Source organism: Lissotriton vulgaris, chromosome 3_1 (genome assembly GCF_964263255.1).
Source record: "Lissotriton vulgaris chromosome 3_1, aLisVul1.2, whole genome shotgun sequence".
Taxonomy (NCBI): Eukaryota; Metazoa; Chordata; class Amphibia; order Caudata; family Salamandridae; genus Lissotriton; species Lissotriton vulgaris.
This window is the reverse complement of record NC_141689.1, coordinates 1,140,922,676-1,140,949,826: the sequence shown is the minus strand read 5'-3', so window position 1 is coordinate 1,140,949,826 and position 27,151 is coordinate 1,140,922,676. Positions and strand designations below refer to the sequence as shown.

General features: G+C 45.2%; 1 protein-coding gene across 1 annotated transcript in view; it reads left to right on the top strand.

Annotated features, from left to right (window-relative positions):
* Nucleotides 1–602: 602 nt before the first annotated feature.
* The window catches only part of FAM13A (family with sequence similarity 13 member A), a 1,072,469-nt gene continuing 1,045,920 nt past the window's right edge, over nt 603–27,151 (top strand). Inside the window, exon 1 of the mRNA XM_086961617.1 lies at nt 603–675. The gene's annotated coding sequence lies outside the window, so the exon portion shown is untranslated. The remainder of the gene's footprint in view (nt 676–27,151) is intronic.

Sequence of the window (27,151 nt, the reverse complement as noted above, 5' to 3'; positions counted from 1 at the left end):
ACTTTACAGCTAGCTCCCCGATCCATTGTGAACTTAGGTACCTGTGAGGAGGATTGGTAAATCAGGTACATTGGAAATAAATAGAAAGGAACAGGGTTACTGGTAGTAGAGGGTAGGTTACCCGATTGAATAAGGATGATTACATTGAATTTTATGGGCCCAGGTGTGCTTATGGTTAGTCGGGTGACCTGCGTGCTCTATCAGTAGCACTGGGATACATTTTCTGTTACGAATTTAAATTCCCAATGGAAACTTCGCGTATTTGTAGTGCAAACAATAAAAATGTAGTTGTATTTGCAACCATAAAGTAACACAGCAAAAATAATCTGACAAAAACACTGTCACACTCTAACATTTCTCGCTTCAATACTCTTTGAAGGAGGTCGAGTCACTGTCGCACGCAAACCTTTTCATTTCAAGATGGCCGCCTCACACGCAGTATTTTGTTTCGTTCACTGCAGCACGAGGCTCGTCTAAAATAAAGGTACGAATCTCCCACGAAAATGGCGTAAAGCTGTTAGTGAATAAGAGGAGAAGCAGTGCGCACGTGGAAGGTGTTTACAAACAGAGTGCGGAGGGAGGGTTAAGGGGAGGGGCAGGAGCACTGCGAGGCCACCAGCAGCCGCAGACCACGAGGAGCGCTCGGCACCCGGGTTAACCAGCCTCTCCCTGCAGGTACTGGAGAGAGGGGAGAGGGGTGAAGGGTGAGGTCCGGCAGGGGTTATAGTGAGCCTGTCATGAAGGCCGTTGCCGACATGGGCTTAACACTTGTTTATGTTGCAAAGGCGATCTCTTGGGTCTACAGTTAGTGGATTTGTATAGCGCCAGATTTTTGTTATGTTTACTACAGTTCCGATTTTATCAACAGTTCATCACTCTCTACTTAAAATATTATCATTTAATTTCGATGTCGGGTCTCATGACTTTTAATAGCTTTTTTATGAGTCTTATTTTTTTTTTTAAATAATCGGCTTCTTGGATTTTGTTGTATGTTTATTGGGTCTCATTCTTATTGGGTCTCATAGTTGTATTATGTATCATCGATTTGTTTGTTGCTTTTCTGTTCTTGGGTGGTGCCCATCAATACGTATGTTTTATAGTGAATGGTGCCGTATGTGCAACAAGAGACAAAGCTGATGTTTCATGAAGCAGTTTCTTCAATAGCCATGACTAGTGGACAGGGCACACTGACGAAGTAACAACCGTCTCAGTCCATCCACCACATTGTGTTACAGTCCCATCAAATGCCCAAACATATCACTAGCAAGAGTCTCACTCAGTTTCATCCACCAGATGCAGCATCACAGCCGTAAAAAATGGTTCCAAGATTAGCCTTTGATCTCATCCCCTTTTCTGATTTGTGCAATGCACTGTATGTTGTCTCCCTTTGTTTATGAACTGTCCTAACATTGACAGATGTATAAGTTAAATGACCGTACCATCATAAAGTGAAGCCTCACTTTTGAGGAGAGGCATTCTGCAGTCACTTATAATTGGCTTCTGGGTGGATTACACGAATGAGGTAAACCATGGCTCCCGTTGGCCGTCATGTGCTACAGAAATCTGCAGCTCAAATTCAGTTGCTCACAAACTTTTTTGGCAACTGATATATATATATATATATATATTTTTTAATAAGATTTTATTACTAGGGGTTATCGCTGTAGGGCAACTGATATTTTAAGCTCCATCCATTGACGTGGGGGATCACAGCATGCATTTGTTGTAATGTATTATAGGACGTGCATACGGTTCTTGAAAATTAGACTCAGAAGTTATACATAGGTGTCCTTGTGCTCAGCTAATGAGTTAAGTGTGCTTTTGCAACTGCGAGAAACCGTTACCAATGTCACTAGGAGGTACCGGGGACAGTACATGGACTAGTGCCACTTGTCAGCCTTGTCACGTCTACTGCGTTGAGCCCCTGCTCCAGACAGACTCCATAATCCTTAGCCACTGACCCTCTTCTGCGCCAGGCCACATGAGGTGTCCCTTGTCAGCACCACCCCTCCAAGGCCTGTACCCTGGCCATATCTGCTTCTCCTTCTCTCGCCAAACATTATAGCTTGCACAAATGGTTGCTGACTGCTACACCATTTCGTACCATTGCGCATTGTGCGTCAGCAAACCTGAACTTTCAGTGGGCCATTTGGTGTAATTTCTCTTCTGATGTAGTGTGGAAACTACTTTGCCTTTGCCACAGGCTAAGGCTACTGACTTTACAGGCTAAGTTGTATCTTCACCCATCTCTAGAGAATTCATGACGTTTATGGAACCATGTTATCATCTGTATTGATAACTGCTTTTTGACATTATGAGTGCTGCTTTATGAAGCCTGTAACATTGGTATAACTGAACCTGTAAGGTCCCCTCTTTTGCTGGCTGAACCTTTTAAGATCAACAACAGGTGAGTGGGGGGTCGGACTAGGCAAGCAGCAACAACGGATGAAAAAAAATACCCTTGAAAGCAAGTAAAGGGAGGAAAGGATGATTGTAGGGTTTGAGGTGGGTAGAGATAAAGGGAGGTGAGGGTGACTTGATGGTTCAGCGGTGGGTAGTGTTAAAGGGAGGTGAGGGTGGCTTGAGGGCTCCGGGGTTGGTAAAGGAAAAGGGAAGTGAAGGTAACTTGAGAGCTTAGGCTGCGTAGTGGTAAAGGGAGGTGAGGGTGATTTGAGGGTTCAGGAGTGGGCAGAGTTAATGGGAGGTGAGTGTGACTTGAGGGTTCTGGGGTAGGTAAGGATGATTTTAGAGTTATGGGGTGGGTTGAGGTATAAAGGGAGGAAAGGCTAGTTTGGGCGTTTCGGCAATGGGTAGAAGTAAACGGAGATAAGGCTGAATTTAGGATTCAGGGTCAACAGAGGTAAAGGGAGGTGACGGTTACTTGAGGGTTCAGGGGTGGGTGGGAAGATTTAAAGGGAATGAAGGGTGACATAAAGGTTATAGGATGGTAGAAGTTAAGTAAAGTGAGGGTGACTTGAGGGCCAATGGGTGAGTGAGGGTAAAAAGAGGTGAAAGTGACTTGAGGGCTCAAGGGTGGGTATAGGTAAAGGGATATGAGAGTGGCTTGAGGATTATAGGGTTAGCAGAGGTAAAGGGAGGTCAAGATGACAGAAGAGGCCAGTAGAGCCAAAGGTGAAACAGACCTTTTGAAATCACCTCATGTTTGATGTTGATTAAAGCATCATCTATATCAGTGATACTCAAAGTACGACCCAGAGGCCGCATACAGTCCTCCTGATCTTTACATAAGGCCCCTTAGTCAACAGCAGCACTGTGCTGCTGTTTTCTCGATTCAGCACTAACATAAAAAAGAACTTAAATAGGCAAGCATTTATTCAATGGTTAATTGAAATTAAAGGAAGTAAGTAAGTAACTAACTAGGTTGTCTTGTACTGCATAACTATAGGAACACCTTCATTTTTAAAGACATCTTGCAACAAAGTGTAAAAATGTGATAAAGTCTCTTCAGAATTAAAAAAGTGTATTTCATTAACATGCAGAGCTTGTTTTTCCAATGGCTGGACCAATAGAATGCAGACCTCTCCCTTAAGTCTGATTGTCTGTTGCCAATCAATCAGTGTGATGTGGTGTTTCACAACATTGAAAGTGTGTTAGTATGACTGAGGGATAAGGAATGAGAATTAGGTGTGATTGGTGAGAAGTAGTGATGATGGATGAGAAATAGGGATGAGAAGTAGGGATGATGGATGAGACCCAGGGATGAGAAGTAGGGATAATGGATGAGAAGTGGGAACAATGGATTAGGAATAGGTGTGAGAATTAGGGGTGATGGGTGAGAAGTAGTGATGATGGGTGAGAAGTAGTGATGATTGATGAGATACAGGGGTGAGTACTAGGCATGGAGAGTGAGGAATTAGGTTATCCTAAAACGGATGTTCTAGAGGGAAGAGCAGGAGTTAATTACATAATCCAAAATTGTTGTTTGCACATGAATGTGGCCTAGCTACAATATACTACTATTCACATTTCTATACACCCAATTAATTTCAACTGTAATCATGTACATTTAGGATTTGTGTATTGGAACTGCAATAAAAGTTATTCATCAGTATTTTACTGCGCAAATTATAAATCTATAAAAACGCTACGTGTGAGATTTCTTGCACAGAACCAGCACACCTGACAGCACAAGAAAGAGAGTTCAACTGAGCTTGTTTTGATCAGTTATGTATGCCTTTATTTGGAAGGTTAGGTGCATACTTTTTGTTGGTGGTAGGCAATGGCACTTCCTTTTTAAGTCCTGGGCTTATTTTTCATCATCACCCCTTGACCATGAGCAAGAGACAACAATTATTTGCAATGCAATAGGTCTCGCATTTGCAAGAGTTTGAGCTATTTTTATTGTAAATGACATTGCCTTTTATTTATGTTTTGAAACATAAATAAAAGCCAATAGGTCAAACTCGCGTAAATGCAAGACCTATTGCATTGCAAATGCTTGTTGTTACCGAAAAGTACCTTTCTACAGCGCATACTGGCTCTTTTAACGTTACTCACAAAAACAAACAAGTACAGGCAAAGCACGAGATGGCTTTGTGTTACCAAAAGCACAATGATGCAGCACTGGTATTATAACCAACATAGTGGCAGAACTTAAATCCCAATGGCAGGAGTCAGGAGGCCTCACAAGTGACATATTAACCTGTAACAATGTGCTAGAATCTGTTGGAGGAATATGGTTAAAGACCAGTCTGCACACTGATGAGAGGCATGTGAGTTTAGGACAGTGTCTCCTATGAATGAGCAGTGCGGACTCTGAGTAACAGTCTCTTAATCATGCAGTTTTGCCATCTGCACTAGTCCTGTTATCATCAGCGCTATTTTTAATGTTGTCATCTGCACTAGTCTCGTTGTCATCAGCACTAGTCTCGTCATTGGCACTAGTCTCGTTGTCATCTGCACTAGTCTCATTGTTATCATCAGTGCACTTTTCGTTGTTGTCATTAGTGTTGTCATCAGCACTAGTCTCATAGTTGTCATCAGCGCTATTCTCACTGTTCTTGTAGGCACTAGTCCCACTGTAATCATCAGAGCTATAGTCATTGTTATCATCAGTGCTATTCTCATTGTTGGCATTGGCACTAGTCCCATTGTTATCATTAGTGCTGTTCTCATTGCTGTCATCGGCACTAGTCCCATTGTTATCATCAGTGCTATTTTCATTGTTGGCATTGGCACTAGTCCCATTGTTATCATCAGTGCTATTCTCATTGTTTTCACGAGCACTAGCCCTATTGGTATCATCAGCGCTAATCTCATTGTTGTCATGGGCACTAGTCCCATTGGTATCATCAGCGCTATTCTTATTATTGGCATCAACACTAGTCCCATTGGTATCATCAGCGCTATTCTCATTGTTGGCATCGGCACTAGTCCCATTGTTATCATCAGCGCTATTCTCATTGTTGGCATTGTCACTAGTCCCATTGGTATCATCAGCGCTATTCTCATTGTTGGCATCAGCACTAGTCCCATTGGTATCACCGCTATTCTCATTGTTAGCATGGGCACTAGTCCCATTGGTATCATCAGCGCTATTCTCATTGTTGGCATTGTCACTGGTCCCATTGGTATCATCAGCGCTATTCTCATTGTTGGCATCAGCACTAGTCCCATTGGTATCACCGCTATGCTCATTGTTAGCATGGGCACTAGTCCCATTGGTATCATCTGCGCTATTCGCATTGTTGGCATAACTAGTCCCATGGGTATCATCAGTGCTATTCTCATTTCTCGCATCAGCACTAGTCCCATTGTTATCATCAGTGCAATTCGCATTGTTGTCAGGAGCACTAGTCCCATTGGTATCATCAGCGCTATTTTAATTGTCATCAGTTCTAGTCCCATTGCTGCCATCAAGGTTACTCCCATTCACTTAGAGCAGGTCTTGAAAACACTGAAATGTGGTGCCTGTTGTGGTTGCTGTTGTAATCCTGCAGACTTTGAAAAGCCCTTGCTGTTGACTTTACCTAAACAGCAGATCTGCCTTCCGAACTGGGTATCTGCTACAGGTGATTCTGGAAGGAAGCCAGGCGCTGACCAAAGCAACCTCCATGGGTGACATTGTATATGCTACAATTTTGTCTGGTGTGAAGCTTAAGGATTTCACCATCTGCCAAACACATAAAAATAGGTAGACTTTGTTTTATAAACATGCTATCCTGGGAGTTGGTTTGTGATGCACTGTTCTCTCAAGAAAAGTGTCTCCCCAGAGCACTCAAAATCAAAAGTTCAATAAAGTTCATTCAAAAACGTTTGAATTGATTTCAAAAGATTTTCTTTACTTGTTATTCATTTCATGATTCTTCTCATGGTATATACATATTCAACTCATTGGCCCAATGCATTTCGGGCTGTGCCCTTCACCGGGGGCCCTGTGCAATTCTGGTTAGGCGAACGGGTTGCCGCACTGGTGTAAGTAAATATCGAATGAAATATTCTAGCTGAGTCCTCAAGGGAATCCGGTCTAGAGTGTAAACGTTCGAGTGTTTTTCCGCGTTCTAAATGATAGATCGGGTCGCGAGGCTCCATGTCGCCTCGCGACCCGATCTATCATTTAGAACGCGGAAAAACACTCGAACGTTTACACTCTAGACCGGATTCCCTTGAGGACTCAGCTAGAATATTTCATTCGATATTTACTTACACCAGTGCGGCAACCCGTTCGCCTAACCAGAATTGCACAGGGCCCCCGATGAAGGGCACAGCCCGAAATGCATTGGGCCAATGAGTTGAATATGTATATACCATGAGAAGAATCATGAAATGAATAACAAGTAAAGAAAATCTTTTGAAATCAATTCAAACGTTTTTGAATGAACTTTATTGAACTTTTGATTTTGAGTGCTCTGGGGAGACACTTTTCTTGAGAGAACAGTGCATCACAGATCTTTATTCAACCCAAGTACAGAGGGTTCAACCTCACGGGCACCACCCACCTTCAAAGAACTTATCAATTACACCAAGATCACTTTAGGAGTGCGTATCTCAACCTCCACTTTTGGATCCTGGGAGTTGGCACAGAACAAAACACAGCTTCTTTCATTTAGTTGCTTCCCTGAGAAATGGATCTAAAAAGCCCGGGTGTGGTGTGCGCGCGCGCCACTGCGAGCCGTGTGGTTTCAATTATCGCGCCCGTGTCTGGGCACAATAATTGAAACCACATGACAGCCGGTGCGCGTAATAGACACCAATAGGCCGTGGGCGGAGCAATGCACCCGCCTTTGGCCTATTGCATGCTCTCTTGCTAAAAAACACGCACGCAAAGCCCAATAGCGTGGCACAAAAGGAAAGGCACTCCTACGTCAGCTTCTGAAACCCCATTTTTAACTACTAAATGTCTTGCGCTGCGTTGACAGTGCTGTGCACTACAACGCTAGGCGCAAGACCTAAAAAGGCAGCCACAGTGAAAAGGATGATTAGAACGGAAACCATGACAAATGGGAAAAACAGGAGGGATAAAAAAATAACCTGCAAGGGTGAACTAAAAAGACAGGAAGTGAAGTGTAGCATGGTGGAAAAAAGGTATGAGGTGGAATCAAAACTAGACATGGAATCAAAACTAGACAGAGTCAACATTAGGCTGCTGTGGCATTTTTTTGGCAGCCCACATGCAGACTCACCTTTTATGGTTTATTTTGAAAGCACGTATATCACCAAACCTTATGTGATCAACAACAAACAAAAGCTTTCAGAGTGCTACTGAGAGAGGGGCATCCTCTCCACCGACATGTTAGTTTTCCTAAGTACAGGACTTGATTGTGCCAAAATTGTGTGCTTCCACTGAAGAGTGCTTTCCTCACTTTTTGGCTTGTGGTAAAGTTTACACTCAGTGCAGTGGAACTGAGTTGGTTATAGGGGCCAACCAATGGTCATGGCTGTAGCCTTGATCTGTTTGTTATGAAAGGTTATGATAAAAGTAGCAGACATGATACATTTATTATTAAAAGCATATGTTATCTACTATCGTTAAGGGTGAATTGTTTTCCTCTTCATGAAATCCCACAGAAAAGGATTTTGTTACATGGAATCTCAGATTACTGTGGTAGGCAAGGCATTTGGTGTTGGTCATTCCCTGTGACAAACTGTGGGTATAGAATATTTGCTCTGTTAGAGTCCATATTAGGTGATGGTTGACAGTTTGTGCAGTTGCATAAGCCTCCATTGACAATGTTGTCAAGGCTTTGGTAACAGCTATACATCTTATCGGTTCATTGGGGGAAAGTTGTACTAAATTCCATATGTGTGTCCTGTTTATAATGACATTTTATGACAAAGTCCATAGGCCTGACTTACTTATTGGGAACAGCTTGTTTTAATGGCAATAGGTTTTGAAGGCTGTTGTACTGTTGCATTGAGCAAAAGCCTTGGCCAATTACTTTGTTACATGGAATCTCACAGATTACTGTAGTAGGCAAGGGTTTTAGTATTGGTGACCAACCTGAAAAAATCATGAGGATAGAAAATATGATAGGATAAATCTTATCAGGTAGTCTCTGGAGGGATTTTATATTGTTTTGACCAATGTAATTTTGTACGTATTTCTAATGTTACGGTATACCCGATGGATCCCTAGTGTGAAAGCTTCTGCCCAACACAGTAGGTCTGCGCTTGTTAGTTTTGGTGACAAGTCAATGATAAAGGTTAAAGATCTGATTGTTTGTTATGAAAGGCTATGATAAAAGTAGTAGGCCTGACATATTAATTGTGAAAAGCATAAGATAATGTCAATAGGCATTTTAGAGTGGATTGTTATCAGGGCTTGATAGACCTGCAAGTCTAGTAACTTTAATAATCTATTAGACTTAACTGTAATGTACTTGACCCGTGAACTGGTCTCAAATTGAATGATTCTAGACAAATATTTTGTCTTGTGGAGCCATCTTTTTCTTTATTATCAAATAAGAGAGCACCTTCAAATATGCAAGTTCACTAGTTCTGCTGAACAAAAAACACTTTTTATTTACTAAACTAAATGTTTGCTCCATGTATAACAAGAATTGAGCCTATATATAGGGTACACATGATTCATGGGTTGCCCCTTAGTTCACTAATAGCATTGTCATCTGGGCAGGAGCAATAATAATTCCCAGTTCATGTTTAAAAACTCATTTTTCATAAATATATTACCAAAGCATGAAGTAGTAGTCCATTGTCATTTACAGATAGCATATTTTCCATTGAAAAGGCCACACAACTTTCCCACGAACTAACAAGTATTTTTTTCTGATAATAGCACATAAACAATTTTTGGAAATTGGGTTTCAGCAAACATATTTTAACATTTGCACATAACCAATTAACGTGTTCCGATTTGTTTTGATCCTATAAAAATATTTTTTTCACCACAGAATTACAAAAATGGTTCTTCATAACTAGAGAAACATATTTGAAACGTTTGAACAGTTCACTTAGGCTTTTTTCTAACACAACACTTAAATAGCTGACATCTTACAGTCTTCCATTTAACATGCTTTGCATAGTTCAATTGTCACACAGTTCACTTTACAAAATACTTTAAGTCACAGAAAGAAACATAAAATGTAATAAGATAAGCTGACTTTTGACCTCTGTCTCTGAAAGCCAGCTAATGTGAGAAATGACAAGAGTTTATAGCATTTGTATTGCTCTTTCATTTTGTGAGCAATAAAGATGCCTTTAAATCTTGTTATCCTGTCACATTTGCCATGCTTTCAGAGACAGATGTCAAAAGTCTTTTTGTCCTCCCTGAAGTTAGACTATTTTCAACTGGACAGAAAGGGTGAGCTGTACATAATGCGAGTGGGTGAGTAGATTTTTCGAGCCCTGGTTATTGCTCCATATTAAAGCCTACAGATAGGTATTTCGTTACATGGGACCTCACAGATCACTGTTGTAGGGAAGGGGTTTAGTGTCGGTACCCACTTTGACAAACAGTGGCCCTTTAAGAATCCTTGTTAAAGTCTCTTAGGAGAGATAGTATTTTGCTTTGACAAATGTAATTTTGTGTATTTTTCGGTTTCGTCTACCAACATCGCGTGTGCTGTCACTACGAAGTGTATTGTTTACTATAAAGGGATTAGGGACCACCTATTGCTTGTCATTCACCGGTATCATTGTCACTCTTCGTTGCTGTCTCCTTATTGGCCAGCGCATGTCAGGCATCACTTCCTTTTCTTTCAGTGAAGCATGTAAAAGTAAAAATAATGTAAAAGCATGGACAAAGTACAGATGGATTAATCTTAATTAATGTCCATCCATTGCTCGCGCTGTGACTGAGGTACTATTTCTTCTTCCCCTTCCACCCCATGTCATGGTTCTTCTTCATCCTCCCACCCAACACTTCTCAGTGTTGCTTCTTTCTCTTTCACTCTCCAGTCTATTGTGTGACAGAGTCATAATAGAGCTCTTCAATTCTCCACTCTGGAATATCTTTGATTTAAACCTTCGATAGTCTAGTCTATATGACTCTTCTCACAACAACGTGTTTGTTACTCCATATCTGCTCCAGTTTAGAAAAGGCTTTTAACATTTGTAGCTCCTCAACACAGCTGCAACCCTGTTCTATTTCCTTTATCCCCAGCCAGCCCAATATTTTACTTAGCCAACTATAACTTTGCACACCATTGTAATTTTATGACTCCCTCGCGCACTAGCCTCTCCTTGTCAATAATGCATTTATTTGTAAACAAACCAGTTTTCGAAGAAGCATTGTACATACTAATTGCAGGGAAGTGCCCCTTTTTTCATGGTTAACTCCCACTTTTTGCCTGATACTTGATAAGCCGTGGGTCCTTGCCATTCAGGTTTCCTGGGCCTGTGTTCTTTCCCCAAAGCTGTAGTTTTGTATCCACAATTGGTACATCTCTGTCCACAGGTAAGCCCCTGGTAAAAGGTACCATGGGTACCAAGGGCATTGTGACCAGGGAAGGCTTCTAAGGGCTGCAGCACCTATTGTGCACCTTGGCACCCACAAACTGCCAACGCTGGCAGTTCAGGATGGACTGTTCCCATTGAGCGCAGGGTCCAAACTGATTTACATATGGCTGGGTCCAAACTGGAATGGTACAGTGAGCAAAAAAACACTGGATTTAGTCCCAGACAGATCTCCGTACTGGGGTGAATTTATGACATTGTTCTGCATTCTGTCCCTCAATTGTTATTTTTGCATTTGTCACCCCAAGTGGGATGGGTATGCCCAGACGTGGGTCCCGTGCTCTCCATGCCACTGGAGTCAAGCTATCCTGGCTGATGAGGGCTGAAAGCCCGAAACCGGTCCTAGGATGTTTGTTTCCAGTTCGGGGAGGACCTGGCCTGGAAGTTTGGGATGGACTGTTCCCATTGGGGGCTGGGCCCAGACTGATTTGCATATGGCTGGGTCCAAACTGGAATTGCATGGTGAGCAAAAAAACAATGGATTTAGGCCCAGATCTCTGTACTGGGGTGAATGTATGACATTGTTCTCACCATCACCCTCTACAAAAGCGGCATTCTATTGATCCAAGCCTCTAACAAAAACCTTAATAAATTTGCGGACCGTTTTACCCTCCTCAGAAACCATGTGCGTGACACTGGCAAGGCGACCAACTCCCGCCTTAACGATTCTCCGATCCTCCTGCCTGTGACGACCAACCTCCCCCAAACCTTCTCTCAAAGGTTCTTCAACACAGCTCCTCCCAACCCCTCCAGCTCGATCACTGACCTTGCTAACACTACTGCCCCCAGACCATTGGTCTCCTCCCCTCTAGCTCCACACAGGGTCTCCACTGCTTCTAACACAGCTCATCTCAACCCCCTCAGTTCATGTGCCGGCATTACGAACGCAACTGACACGAGACCCTCGGTCCCCTCCCGCCAAGCTCCCCACTCGGACTCTGAATCCGGTACGCATCCAACTACCTACACTGCAGGGCATTACAGCCCTGCTAGCCCACAAACCACACCTCCTATGTTCCATAACACAGCCCATCCTAACTGTCCCAGCACCTCTACCTCCCCCACCTTTATGGACACCGATACTCTGCACTACAAAGCCACCACATTAATTCAGAGCATCCACTACTCCATCCAGGATCTAACCAACCTCCTGCACCTCGCCGAACTCTCCTTCGCCAGCCTTAAGCCCTGACTGAATCCCACTTCCCCACATATCTCTGAGCTCCCCAAACACCCACTACCGCTTTCCTTGAGGCACCTTCGCCCGCGAAAGCAAACTTGCCAGCTATCGGAGGAGGAAACCCTAGCTCTCGTCCTCTCCTACAACCCTTCCCTCACCACACCAAACCCGTCAGACCTCACTGAAAAGGAAATCCCCACCATTCTCCAGGACCACAAATCTGCCCGGCCACCCCTTGTCTAGCTGACGTGGGGGCAGCACATCCCATCCACACGGTCGCCATCAACCCCTGCAGACCAGCTCCCTTCAGTAACAGAAGTGTGATCAGAAGCAATTTAGCGCCTGTACACCTGACTACCCTGACTCCCGACACCCCTCCGACACCTCCCTGACTGCTCTCTTAATCAACTGACGATCGGCAGTAAAGCATGCTACAGACGTTGCTGCTCTCATACAGAACAACAACCTCGACGTAGCAGTTCTAACAGAATCATGGCTTAATGAGTCCTCATCCCCTTGCCTAGACCTCCTAGTCCCCCCCAACTATAACATTGCTAGACTAGACAGACAACAGAGCAAGAAAGGTGGTGGCATTGCCTGCATCTAACGATCTAACCTTCGTGTCACGGAGCTTCTGGTGGTTACCACCGACTCTTGCGAATACCTCGCCCTATCAATCTGCAGTAATGCCTCCCTATTGTGCAACCTGCACATCTTTTACCACCCCCCCAGGCATGAACGATTCCTTCACTGACTACCTCATGGGAATTCTCACAGCAAAGAGCTCCTCCAACGCCAAAGACATTTTCCTTGGCGATTTCAACCTGCATTGGAACGATCCTAATGATCCTCATGTCAATGCCATTAAAGACCTCCTGACGGATCAAGCCCAGACCCAAGCTTGCTCACTCCCAACACACTCGAAAGGGGCCATACTAGACTGGATCATCTCCAAGGAAGCAGCCATTAAGCTTATCTTTATAGACCCTTGTGATTGGTCTGACCACCACACCATCACCTTCCTACTTCCTGGCACCCTCAAGGCAAGGGTACCCCAACCTGTGCTTCCCAAACGCTGGGTCAGAGACACCAAGAACCTGGACCACAAGGAACTTGAGGTTTGCTGCATATCTGACCTCCCCTCCCCCGCATATCACATCGGTCAGTGACCTTAACGATCACTACTCTGCAACTATGTCGACCATTCTTGATGACCTAGCCCCACTAAAACTAAAAAGAACTCAAGTCAAAGATAGAAACCCATGGTTCACAGGGTCCCTCAACAATGAGAGGCGATCCCTCCGACAATCCGAAAGAATCTGGAGACAGCACCCCTCTGCCGCTCATCTAAAACTTCTCCGCCAAGCCAGAAATACCTACAACAGGAACATCCTCAACTCAAAAAAAGAATTCTTCAGATCGGAACTGGGGAACGCCCAGAACAGACCCCGCAAACTCTTTGATCAAAAAAAAATTCTTCAGATCGGAACTGGGGAACGCCCAGAACAGACCCCGCAAACTCTTTGATCTGATCAAACACCAATCTAACAAACTAGCCAAAACTTCGAAAGAAAACCCCAAGTCTCTAATTTCCTCCGATGATTTCTCCTCGTTTTTTGCGAATAAAATCAAAACACTGGGCAACGAACTGAGCTCCGCCTCACACTCTCTACCGCCCCCTGACCTGCCTTTTTCACCCATGCCACTCCAACAGACCTCACCTAAGAATCAAGCACACTGGACCAACTTCACTCTCTACGAGGAAGACTCTATCACCAAAATCCTCTCCACCTTAAACCCGAACAACCACTTCAATGACCCGCTCCCCTCCAACCGTCTCGCGGCTGCCGCCCAAGCCATTATTCCGAGCTGGACTGCAATAATTAATGCCTCTCTTCGACAGGGCTCAATTCCTGACTCCCTCAAAGCGGGCCAAGTCCTCCCCATTTTAAAAAAGCCATCGCTGGACCCAGCCTCCCCAGAAAATTTCAGACTTATTTCCAACATCCCTCTATTAGCCAAAGTACTAGAGAAATGTGTGCAACTGCAACTGAGTCATCACATCAATAACTTCCACCTACTCGATGACTGCCAATCCGGTTTCCGTCCCGGTCACAGCACTGAAACCACCATGCTCCACATCGTTGATGATGCCCTCCAAGCCCTTGACCAAGGCAAAACCTCGGCCTTCGACACGGTCAACCACGGGAAGCTACTCGAACGCCTCAAACTTAGGATGGGATTAGACGGCCCGGTCCTTGAATGGTTTAAATCCTTCCTCCAAAACCGGTCTCAGAGATTCCTAATCAACGGTAGCCTGTCTGCTCCCTCCTCGGTCACAGTTGGTGTCCCCCAAGGATCAACGCTGTCCCCACTCTCTTCAACCTTTATCTGGAACCCCTTGCTGAAGTCCTTCGCACCGCAAATATATCCTATCATATGTACGCCAACGACACAGACCAGACCAGACCAGACGTGGGTCTCGTGCTCTCAATGTCACTGGAGTCAAGCTATCCTGGCTGATGAGGGCTCAAAGCCCGAAACCGGTCTTAGGATGTTTGTTTCCAGTCCAGGGAGGACCTGGCCTGGCAGTTCGGACTGGACTGTCCACATTGGGCGCAGGGTCAATACTGATTTGCATATGGCTGGGTCCAAACTGGAATGGCATGGTGAGCAAAAAAACTATGGATTTAGGCCCAGATCTCTATACTGGGGAGAATGTATGACATTGTTCTGCATTCTGTCCATCAATTGTTCTTTTTGCATTGGTCACCCTTAGAGATCCTGCACCTTGGCACCCACACACTGCCATTACAGGCTGCATGTTTTGGGGCAGAGAAAAGTGAAGAGTGGACATGGCACACATCCCGGAGTGCCATGCCAGCAATCCAGTGACTGTGGCCTAGGTAAGTCACCCCTCTAGCAGGGTGCGCTAGACCACAGGTTAGGGTACAGTTGTATGAGCACTGTATCCCTACAGTTTCGAAGTCCATTCTTAGGCATTGTAAGTGCAGGAAAGCCATAAAGAGTATATGGTCTGGCAGTTGGTCTTTACGAACTCTACAACTCCATATGATGGCTTTACTAAAACCTGAGAAGTTTGTAGCAATCTTCTCATCACTGTAAACCCACTCTGAAGCCAGAGTTGGGTTTAATGTAAAAAGCACTCAGAGGGCATCTTAAAGATGCTCCCTGAAAAACAACCAACCCTGGTGGGATTCCTAAATGGCTGCCCGTCATTTACCACATCCAGAGAGGTTTCTGGACCCCTGGGTAGTAGGCCATCGCTCTCTGGGTCCAGAACCAAAGGCCATCCTGGGCAGGAGTGTCATGCCTCTTCCCCCAGGATGGGCTGGGTCCATGAAGGGGAAGCTTCAAAGGCCTGCCACTTTTGTAAGCTGTCCCTGCATTTTGCTGCCCCCAGGAACTGGCTCCCACTGGTTCTGACTCCCACATTGGGCAGGAGAATCAGTGGGAAAACCGAGTTAGGAGGAGTGGTGTGCCCACTTTTGCCAACCCCACCCCTCAGGTGTGGGGGGGGGGGTAGCTGAAGCATACATCTCAGTCCCCTCCATCTTGAAGATGAGGGGACCCAGCCAATTAGAGAGGGGCTCATGCCCTCCTCCCACTTGAAGGTGACATACTAGGGGTGTACTCACCCCAAGGAAGGGACCCAATGGTCCAAACCTGCACACCCCTCTAAACTCCCCTTAATGTAGTATTCAGGGGCAACCCTGAACCGTGCCTCCTCAGATTCGAGGAAGAAAGTAGTACCAAAGAGCCGGCATGACCCAGGAAGAAGACACCAACTGTGATGGCGCCATATTTGTGTGGGGCTGAGTAGCTTCATTTCGCCAGCGCTTACTGCGCATGTGTGGGTGAGTGGACGCCTACTAAAGGCGAGTCCCTCGGCGTTCCCTGCTGACAAGGTAGCGAGCGCTGTGCTGCAGAGGCGCGCTGCGTGTTTTTACGGCGTTTTAAAAATATTCTCCTAGCTGTAAACTGGTTGGTGTGCGCGCAGTCTGTTGGGTAGCTTAAAATTTGCCCTCTTACACGCACCGTAAATTGTGCCCCCCACCGCCGCTTGGCGGGCTTGGTTCCCGGGGTGGGCGCCATATTTGTGTGGGGCTGAGTAGCTTCATTTCGCCAGCGCTTACTGCGCATGTGTGGGTGAGTGGACGCCTACTAAATGCTCCTCCCTTCCGTAGCGGGATCGCGGAGCGGGCGCGTCCTCGCGTGGCCGGAGTCGTGCCAGAGTCCTGCCCGTCTGCGCCCGTCCGCGACAGGACGCGCTGGACGTGGCTGGACTCTGGCCCCCCTCCTGGTCGTACTATTTGTCATCATGCGGTGCTACACCAGAGACAGTCTGGTTGCCATTGACAGGTCTCGGACGACCTGCACAACACCTAGGGTGGACCCCCTATGCGGCCCGTTTTCGTGTGGATGCGGATGCTTTTCTTTGTCCGCCCCCGTAAGCAGGAGCTGCAGGGACGCCCCGCGTGCGCCCCTAAGCCCGTTGCCTAGTATTTGTATTTGGAATCTTAATGCTAGGTCGCTTGTCAAGCATCACCTCGACATTAACGATTTGCTAGGCGGGGAGTTGCCTGATCTATTCTGTGTAACAGAGACCTGGCTGCAGGATGCCGACACGGCCATTGTCAATCTGGCCTTCCCGCCGGAATACTCGGTATTCACCTTGAATCGGACCTCAAGAGGCGGTGGAATAGCTCTTGCTGTCAAGTCCTGCTATCCCTGTACATGGCATGGGCAAAAAATCCCGGGGTGCGAAAGCGCCCTGTTTAAGGTCGCCATTACGTCTAACTTCACCCTGTCGGGACTAGTGATCTATCGTCCCCCGGGGAGTGAAGTGGCCTTTAGAGCAGCGCTACCTGACGCTATTAGCGATCTGGCTACGGGGTGCTCCAATTTTACCATCATTGGAGACTTAAATCTGCACTTTGACAACTCCAGCAGTCCCTCAGTATCCAGTTTCCTGGCAGACCTTGAGGCGCTACAGCTGAATCAGTTGGTGACGCAGCCTACACACTCAGGGGGTCACACCCTTGATCCGTTTTTCACCAATCTTACGGAAGCCTGCGTCACCAGCTATACACCCCTGGCATGGACTGATCATTATTTGATACAGATCCACTGCCCTATTGTGGCTAGTCTACCTAAGCCAGTGGCGTGTTCTGTTCCAAGACGACGCTGGAACAAACTCAAGATGGATGAGTTCTTCCACCTCTTATCGGCTGACCCGTTTGACGTCTCGGGCCCGCCTGATCAGGTATATGACAGGTTTAGCGACTGGGTCTCTAGGGCCCTGGACACCCTTATTCCCCTGGTAACCTGCAAAACTAGAACTGGCAAGGCCAGCCCCTGGTACGACGACTCACTGCGGGCTTTGAAGGTCTCTTGTAAGCGCGCAGAGCAGGCGTGGCGCAAAGCCTACTCCAGCTCAAAGAAAGCTCTATATCTGTCAACGGTGAAGGTGTACCATCGGGCGGTATGTAGAACTCGTGCCGCTTTTTATGCGACACAATTCAGGAATAGCTCGAACCCGTCTAAGGCTATCTTCAAGGTACTGAAAGACCTCACTGCCAAAAAAGTCACAACATCACACCAGAGCTCTGTGGAGCATTGTGAAAAGTTGGCAGAGTTTTTCTTGGAAAAGGTGAATGCCATCTATCGAGCCTTTCCTTCGGTCGCTCCCTCGGCGAATCCACCTTTTAAGCCACCACCATCTGAGGGACTACATTCTCTACCTTTGCTAACTTCTGATAGCCTAGGCACTTTGGCCCGCAGAGTGAAGTCTGGGTCCCCAGAGGATCCACTTTGCCCGGAAGTGTTCAAGGACCTAGCGGTACATGACATCTCACCGCTTTGCTCCTTGGTCAATTTGTCACTAACATCTGGCGAAGTTCCATTGAAGTGGAAGCGAGCCATGGTTCGTCCTATTCTTAAGAAACCTAGCCTGGACGAGAGCAAGCCGGAGAGCTATCGGCCTATTTCACTCTTGCCATGGCCGGCTAAGGTGATGGAGGCACACGTAAATGCTGTTCTCTCGGAACATCTCCGTCGAGCAGATATCCTCGACGCTACGCAGAATGGGTTCAGGGCAGGTCATAGCACGGAGACGGCTCTGCTTTATATGGTGGAGCACCTTCGCTCCGTGCTTGACGCGGGACAAACGGCAGCGCTTGTGCTATTAGATCTAAGCGCTGCCTTTGACACCGTCTCGCACCCTATCCTTCTGCTGCGCCTAGAGGAGGCTGGTGTCACCGGCACTGCTCTCGAGTGGTTCCGGTCGTTCTTAACCAACCGGGCCTTTAGCGTGACCGTCCCGCCGTATCAGTCCGAATTCCATCCGTTGAACCTGGGCGTCCCCCAAGGCTCCTCGCTGAGCCCTACGCTGTTTAATCTTTATGTAAGGCCGCTAGCTGAGGTTGTCAAACAATGGGGTATGACCATGGTGTCATATGCCGATGACACCCAGCTAGCGGTCACGATCAGCGGGGATGCCGAAGTCGACGCCCCCAGGTTTCAACAAGGACTGAGGGCGGTCGCCAGCTGGATGACGTCCAATTGTCTTCAGCTAAACGCTAGTAAGACCGAGGTCATGGTATTTGGCAGACAGCCGGAACTGTGGGGAGACAGATGGTGGCCGGGGGAGCTGGGTCCTGCTCCCATCCCAGTCGCCGAGCTTAAGAACCTCGGGGTCTGGCTGGACCCTTCCCTTACGTTTGCATGCCACACTAAACGCACGGCTGCATGCTGCTTCGGCATCTTGCGTGGGCTTCGTCCTGTGCTAAAGTTCTTCGATGCCCCCACCAGGCAACTCATGATCCAAGCTACTGTCATCTCCAGGCTGGATTATGCGAGTTCCTTGCTGGCCGGTTTGAATGTGGCAGAGATCGGGCGCTTACAAAGGATCCAGAACGCCGCAGCGAGAGCGGTGGTAGGCCTCCCAAGATTCTGTCCTACCTCCAGCACCCTACGGTCACTGCATTGGCTTCCGGTGGCCCAGCGGATCCAGTTTAAGGTCCTCTGCGGCGCCTATAAGATCTTGAAGGGGTCCCCGGCAACGATCCTTACGACCCTCCTGGCTAATTACATCCCAGCACGACCCTTAAGATCGGCAGACCTCGAACTGGCCGTTGTGCCGCGCTTCAAGCGAAGTAGGGCCGGTGGACGCTCATTTCGAGTGCGTGCAGCTGCTCTGTGGAACTCCTTACCCCCGGCAATTCGCGCTATGAGCGATTTGCTTTCCTTCCGTCGCGCGGTGAAAACGTTTTTATTCCCTTAGTTATATGCTTGTGTTGTTTATTGTTTAGTTGTGTTGTGTAGCTGCCTTGTCGGGCGCCAGGACGCTCCTTAGCTGGAGCATCTGTGCGCCAAATAAAAATCACATAACAAATCACATAACATGGCCCCAGCCCTACCAGCCTGTCCTTACTCTGAATTACCTACAGTGAAACCCCAGCATGTCCAGCATCCAGCAGCCCCCAGAACACAGAGGACCTGCCCTGCCTTCATCTCAAAGACCCTGTCTCCTGTGAGCGCCGGATTTGCTCAACCAAAGACTCCAACACAGAACCTGGATCCAGGCGGCTCCGTAGTTCTGCACCATTTTGCACCCAATGCCCACGGCCCGAGTTCGAGTGACCCAACACTACAAGGATGTCTCCCCAGCGATCATGACCACAGATCTGATGATACCTGACCTACCTCGAGCTCGAAATCAACACCTGTAGCCTCAACCTGATGCCCCCCCCCCCCTCCACGACTGGAGCTAGTAAGAAGATACAATGCCAAAAGACACCCCTGCACCCAATGCCCCATGGCTTTGAATTGCCCAACCGACGGTGTCCATGCCTCCCCAAGACTTCAACGTAACTCTCCTGCCGGTGGTCGACCTCAGGAAGCCCCCTTGACTGAGCCTGCAGCATCTTTTCCAAACCGTAGATCTCCATTGCAAACCATAGGGATCCCGACATCATCTTGCACTCTGAATCCGGCCGAGCGGAGTGGCGTTGGCTGGCATGAATTGTAATTTTTAAATTTTTGTAATTTTTATACAGGTGAACCAGATGTTTGTCTTGTCAGAAAGATTATGCCTTACACAGTAGGAATCAGTAGGTTATGGTGGTATGCCATTGAAGCGGTTATAGGACAGATTCTTTATTTTGAGAATTTACAATAAAGGCAGTAGGCTTGAGATATTGATTGTGAAACGCATATGTTAAAGACTTAAAGTTAATACACATCTAAGAGTGGATGTTTACTGCTTTTTAATAAAGCCTACAGATAGGTACAGATTACTGTAAGAAACATAGGTTTTGGTGGTGTTACCCCCTCAGACAAACCATGGTTATAGAAGGTTTGCACTGTGAGAATCCTTGGAGAGATAGTATTTTGTTTTGCCAACAGTAATTTTATATACTCTAAGTTTATGACTGTATGCTTGATGGTTGCTTTGTGGGAACGCTTAACGCTCAATACAGTAGGCCTCAGTTTGTTACGGTGACTAGCCAATTATAACAACTGTAGGCCTGGTTGGTTTACTAGGAAAATGTATTTTAGTTGCCATAGGTCTGATCTATTCAATATGAAACGGTATGCCAAAGGCAGCAGGTTGAATTTATATAATATGTGACATATTTGTTAACTTCAATAGTTCTTTAAGGGTATATTGTTTTAGCACCATTTTAAAGCCTGCTGTCAGGTTTTTACATGACATGACCTTTGTAGGTAAGTATTTTGGTACTGATAACTCCATTTGACAAACCCTGTAAAGCACTGTAATAATTCTTGCTGTAGTCTGACAACCTGAAAGGCTTAGCTGTGTGCCAGGATCTTGTAAGAATAGATCATAAAAAATACATACAACCTTTTTTATAAGTATTTATCCATGTACATACAAAGCGCCTTTGGATTGGGTTAGCTCTTCTGCCTTTGGTGTGTCTGAGTGTCATTTACACTTTACTTCCTCCCATACATAGTGCATGGGGTAATGGTTCAGTTCTCATCAGTCATTGGCTGTCTTGCCCTGTGAAAGAAAGCGTTTTCTGATCACACGTGTCATCCATTTGAAAATGAAAGCTCTTCAGTCTCTGTGCTGGTTGGCCCATCCTGTGGTATTAAGTTTGTTTATTGAGAAAAAAAATGTCGGTAGTTTCCCCTTTCATTTCTTTGCCTCTCCTCTTTATATTTTAATTTGCAGCTCCTTAGCCTGTGCTGACAGCATGCTTGTTTGCCGCATATTTAATCTGGATTGTAAAGCATCCTACATGGCCCCTTCCTCTAAACCAGGTCACCAATATGGAATGCGGTTGTACATAATGTGTATTTCTTATACCATTCCAACATGGCCAAATTGTTGGTTGTAAACATAGCTGCTATGCTTGAACATGAAAACAACGATAGACTATGCACAATAACAGGGCAACGAGGAAATGTCATGCCCATCAAGATGACTTATTGCGTGCCTCAAACCATCAGTGGCACAAAAGGTACATTTACTCCTAAGCCAGACCTATTGGCATTGCTAATGTTTGTTACAAATTAAGCACTGGAAGGTTTGTGCTGGTAGACTCACTAAAGATAATGCAAACATGAATGATTAAATAAAACCCTGGCAACCACTACAGGAGTAGAAGAACAGATGATAATTTCTCACCGGAATTACATTTCAGCTTTATATCAACATAACAAACAATGTCTGTTTAACTAATTTATTGACCACTGCTCCGTGTTTGACTTCACATATTCCACCGCTCGTAGCATGACATCAGTAATAGTATCAATTCAACATTAGAAATTACATCAATGACATCATTGATAACAACACTGTGCATGGCCGGGCATGAGTTATAGTTACTTCAGTTGACTAGAATGGTACATTTCTGTGGTTTTTTTTAGTCTAAAACATTACGTCAAATGACATTTTAATCTAACTATAACATCACGTTAACCTTTGCTTTTTTCATTGAATATCTCTCTCTCTCTCTCTCTCTCAATATATTTAAAAAGTAATTAAGCCTAAGTGCGGGCCTACATTATCTTACAGTGGGTTAGACAACATAAAAGTGGTATTACCTATATGTGTAAATGATTCATTACACTTTGGTTAATTAGAACATAATAACATACATTATGTTCAATCAGCAATTCAACATATGCCATGCCTGTTGTCTGGCACAGTTTAATTCAATGATCGGTCCACCAGATACAACCATGCTGCATCATCATTGTAGTTTAATGGATATTATCTCACATTTGATAAATCTACTTAAATGGTCACAGTTGCGAAACCACCTATACAGTGTGTTCACCTTGGTTGTTCATAGATCTTGTCGCCAATAGTCAAAATGGAAGTAAGAGTGGAAGACAAGCAGATAAGGAAATGTATTACCACAGAAGGAGAGCTTGCATCCAACCCCAGATATTTGGACAAAAGGGACTTGTTAACCATTAATCTAATGAATCCTTACCACTTCATGCCTGGTGTGGAGCTACAGTCTCAGAGTGAAACTATTAAAACATTCCACATACTTAAAAGGTTAATGTCAAGTAGTTATACAGTTACTACAATAATCTATCTTCTATAGTTGTTGGATTGGCAATGATTAGCACCTTCCCCAATGTTGCTTTCAGCAAACAAAGCTGCTTATCTATACTACTATTATAAAGAGAGAAGTCTGTCCTTTGAGCCAGGTAAACTCGAAAAGTACACCACCAATCTAAACACCCAAGACATCTATGAAAACCTCAGGGCAGCAGAAGGACATAGGCAATATAAAAATAAAAAATATACGTTATTTAAAACATTTACGAATAAAAATAAAGTAGTCCCTAGAAAGTAGCGCCGGCCGCGACCTCTGCGTGATGACATCGGGAGCGCGAGGAGGAGCGGCGTTCAGGAGCAACAGGAAGAGCGGAGGACATGAGCGCGGGGAGGAGCTATGGAGGACAAGCGGAAAGGAGCGACGAGAAGCGGAGGAGCAGTGGCAGCGCGGGTAGGAGCGGCGGATGAGGTAGCGGACAAGCGGTCAGGAGCGGCGAGAAGCGGAAAAGCAGTGGCAGCGCGGGGAGGAGCGGCGGATGAGGTAGCGGACAAGCGGTCAGGAGCTGCGAGAAGCGGAGGAGCAGCGAGAAGCGGAGGAGCAGTGGAGCGGTAAACACAGCAGCGCGGGGAGGAGCGGCGGATGAGGTAAGTCAAGCAGCCGCGGGTGCGCAGCGAGGGACGGGCGGGGGCCATGAACAGAGAGTGATAAAAAAGCATTTTACACAAAGTCGGGACGTCGGGGGAAACAAAGCGTGGGCAGAAGCGGCCGCTCTGCTGCGCCTCTCCTGCTGCGATGCTGCCCCCAGCCCCTTTCTGCCCCGGGCAAGGCCGGAGCGGGCTGCTAGTAGTTCATATACTGGTCCTGCCAGAGTGAGCCTTTTTTTTGAGAACCTGAGGACTGAAAATGACAGTGTACACACACATGAAGGATTACAAAGCTTGGTTAAATATGTGTCTGTAAAAACCTATCCATGACCCTTCCATACTCCCCTTTACACTGGGGCGTGGTGAAATGCAGATGCTAGAAACTACATTTAAAGCCATACGTTTGGTAAAAAGATAAGCATTTATGCACTAGGGCAGGCATTGTTGGAGCTTTATTCTGATAGCAGCAGAGCTGGATCAGAAACGAAACGTGACAAAAACGTTTCTATCTTACTCTATCTCACTGTCCGTGTGCTCACCCTAGATGAGTTTAACCAGGCCAAGATGCCATCTAAAAGGCAAAATATGGACTTTACAAATGCTGTGTAATACAACCTAGCATTAAAGTTCTGCTGTTCTTGACTATCTGAGTAAGGTTAGATTATTCCACACTGTAGCTAGATGTTAGCAGCCCGATGATGTACATAAAAGTTAATGTTTGCTCAGTTAAAAATAATTTACTCTAGTTGCAAGCTGGGGTCGATGTACTTGATGAAATTAAGCAAATTGGATATCTTGCAGTGTGTAGCTTGGGAGCCCTGCAGTTTAGTGGCTTTGAGAGGCATCTGGCTCTGTAAGAATTTGAGGCTCAAATCTGCATGAAGACAATAGAAAATTGATGGCAAATAGCATTGAAAGATAGCAGTCAAGTGGGTGGGCTCAGACCAAGAAGCCTAACAAAATGTTGTTTGAGGCAGCCTGCTTTTGTGCTCGGATGTGGCAAATACCAGTGGCTGAGGCTTTTGCAAGCATTCTACCCATCACATTTTGTTGTCTTACTCTGACACCCTAAAAGCAATGAGTGTGGCCTGATATATTAGTTGGATCTCAAATTTTCTGTGCCCCACGCCTTAAACTGCAGCTCATTGAGGCCCAAGGCTGAAACTCAGGGGCCATAGGACCAAGACTGATTTGCATATGGTTGCTCTCGCGGTGGGCAAAGTAATGAAGGTCTGGAAAGCATCCCAAAGATTCGGTATATCTGAGACTTTTTCATGCATTCCATTAGCCCAAAGTTCATATACCTTTGTGATGTTTGAAAGGTGTGAGACCACAATCCAGTGAACATTCCACACCAGTGAACTCATCCACTAGAATAAAGAATTGTGAGAACTTGATGAAATAGGTAGACTTGTGAGTCTCCATCCAGAACTACCTATACTTCTGCTAGCTCCTCTAAGGAAGTCCCAACAGATCCACTGAGAGTCTGATTGTCATAGGATTAAGTTCCTAAATCAGCAAAGACGTATCCGCTGTCCTCACCGAGATGTAGCAATTATGCGGGCAAGCAAAAACCATGGTATGTAGGTATGTGAAGTTTGATCCAGGCCCCTTAGTCAAGCTCAGTACAAAGGTGGGCACTGGTGCTGGTGCTTGACGTGCCCTACCCCCCCCCCCCCCACACATCTTCACCCCATCCACACTCACCCTGCTAGTCCCCAGGCTGAAAGTAGTTCTTCTATGGCTTTGTGCGACCGTGGCGGTGTCCCTCCTTCCCACCCCAGTTGGCAGCAGGCAAAAGAGCTTAAGACTGACTGAGATGGGTTGCAGGCATCATCTGTCTCTGCTATTGGGACCAAAACACAGGTCTGTTTGACAAGTCTCAGCAGCCTCAGCCCCACAGTGCAGTAACTTGATGTTACATTCTTTCTTTCATTTGATTCTCTTTGTAATATTAATCTATGTGCACTGCTTGCTGGAACATGGAATGTAATGATGCTTGCCTGCATCTTACATACCAGGTTCCAGGTTCCACAAAATACAGTTTACTGGATTTCTTCATACTGCCAGACGTGCTGTGCTTTATCTCTTCAACTTCAAAATAAACATCTTGATTTTTAATTGAATGCTGTGGATCCTCATTTTAATACTTGACAAGACACAATAGCGGACATGATGGCCCTGGATCCCCAACGTCCCCCTAGACCACGCTAGGGAGGTGCAAAACATTGTTGGACACACTCCACACAGTATAAGATTTGTCAAGAGAGTGCACAGATGAAAGGAGAACAGGACTTGCTGTTAGTCATGAATCTTTCTTTAACTTAATGCTATGTGAGAGCATATGCCTCACCAGAAGCCCCCCATTTGTACCTCATAGGATGACACAATGGAAGCACAGTCATTATGTCATCAAAAAACCGAATAGGACTAAAAAGGCCCTGTCTGCTTGTCCTGGTAAAAAAGGGAAGAAAAACTGTCAACTCACAGCCCACATGGAGAGAATGTCCGTCTACATCAAAACGTAAGCAGTACAAAGAGAAACTCCCTGAGCCTTCAGCATTGCATTGTATTGTAATTGCATTTATAGTGCTCTTACTACCCCTGTACATACCTAGTAATAAGTCCCTTAGTCCAGTGCTGACCAAGGTTAGTATTAGAAATCCCAGAGTCACGAGGAGATGCCTCCCACCAATGAAGGTCGTATTTTTGTGAAGAAAAGGCTCAATGAAGCAGGTGCAAGGGATCCATCACACCTCTTTATGCTGCACTGAAAGTGTTTCTCTTCCATCCTAATATTAGAAATAACACAAAACACAAAAAGGAATGTACCCCAGTTCAAATTTTATACACTGCAAACCATCATCAAGGGTCCTCAAGTTCAACATTTGTCTTAATGAAAAAACATATAGTTGAAGACATAGATAATGTAATATATCTGATAAAATGTCCCTCCATGATTATTGAATACATGAGGAAACATCTAGGCAAAGCAAAAATATGGTTCGCAGGAAATAAAAGTAATGTAAGAATTTCTAATAACAAAGCACCAGTTGCTGTATATTGGTTTTAAGAAAAACATAATCTTTACCAAATAAACTTCCAGATTTTAGAAGTAGTAGAAAAGCGAATGGATGAAGAGACATGGATAAGATAATACACAATGAATACTGTTGTATGAATTGCCTCAACAACTATATACCCAACATATTCAAACGACAAAGCACATATTAAATGTTTTCTTTAAATTCAGTGGATGCAAAATATTTCAATTATAAAAATGAGATTATTTTAAAACTTGGATTGTAGAAAAATTAAAAGCATGCACACTTGAGATTAAAAAAAACCCGATTATAACTGTGCTATCTTGCCACAAGTATACCATGAGCATACTTTAAGGAAGGACCGGTGTTCAAGAACAGCAAATCATATTTTCTTAACTTCTTGAAACAAAATAAAAAAACTGGAAACAATAGATTTGAGCAGAGGGACATCAAGTGCATTGAGTCTTAAAATATATGGAGGGTGGATTCCAAGCAAGAAGTTTCACATGAAAAGCTTTTGTTTAAATGAAGGGAAGACATTTAATTTGAAAAATCATCCTGAATAGAAGTAAATTATTCAAAAGAAAATAGCAAAGCATTAGGTTAGTAAATATAGAGAATGGGACTACAAAACCAGTAATATGATTTATGATAAATGTGATTGAGCTATACTGCCGAAGAAATAAAAACCTTTTAAGGGGTTCACTGATACACCTGGTCCTTTAAACCAACAAAGAAGAGATTGGCACGGAAGCTGCAATATAAAACAATGCATTTATT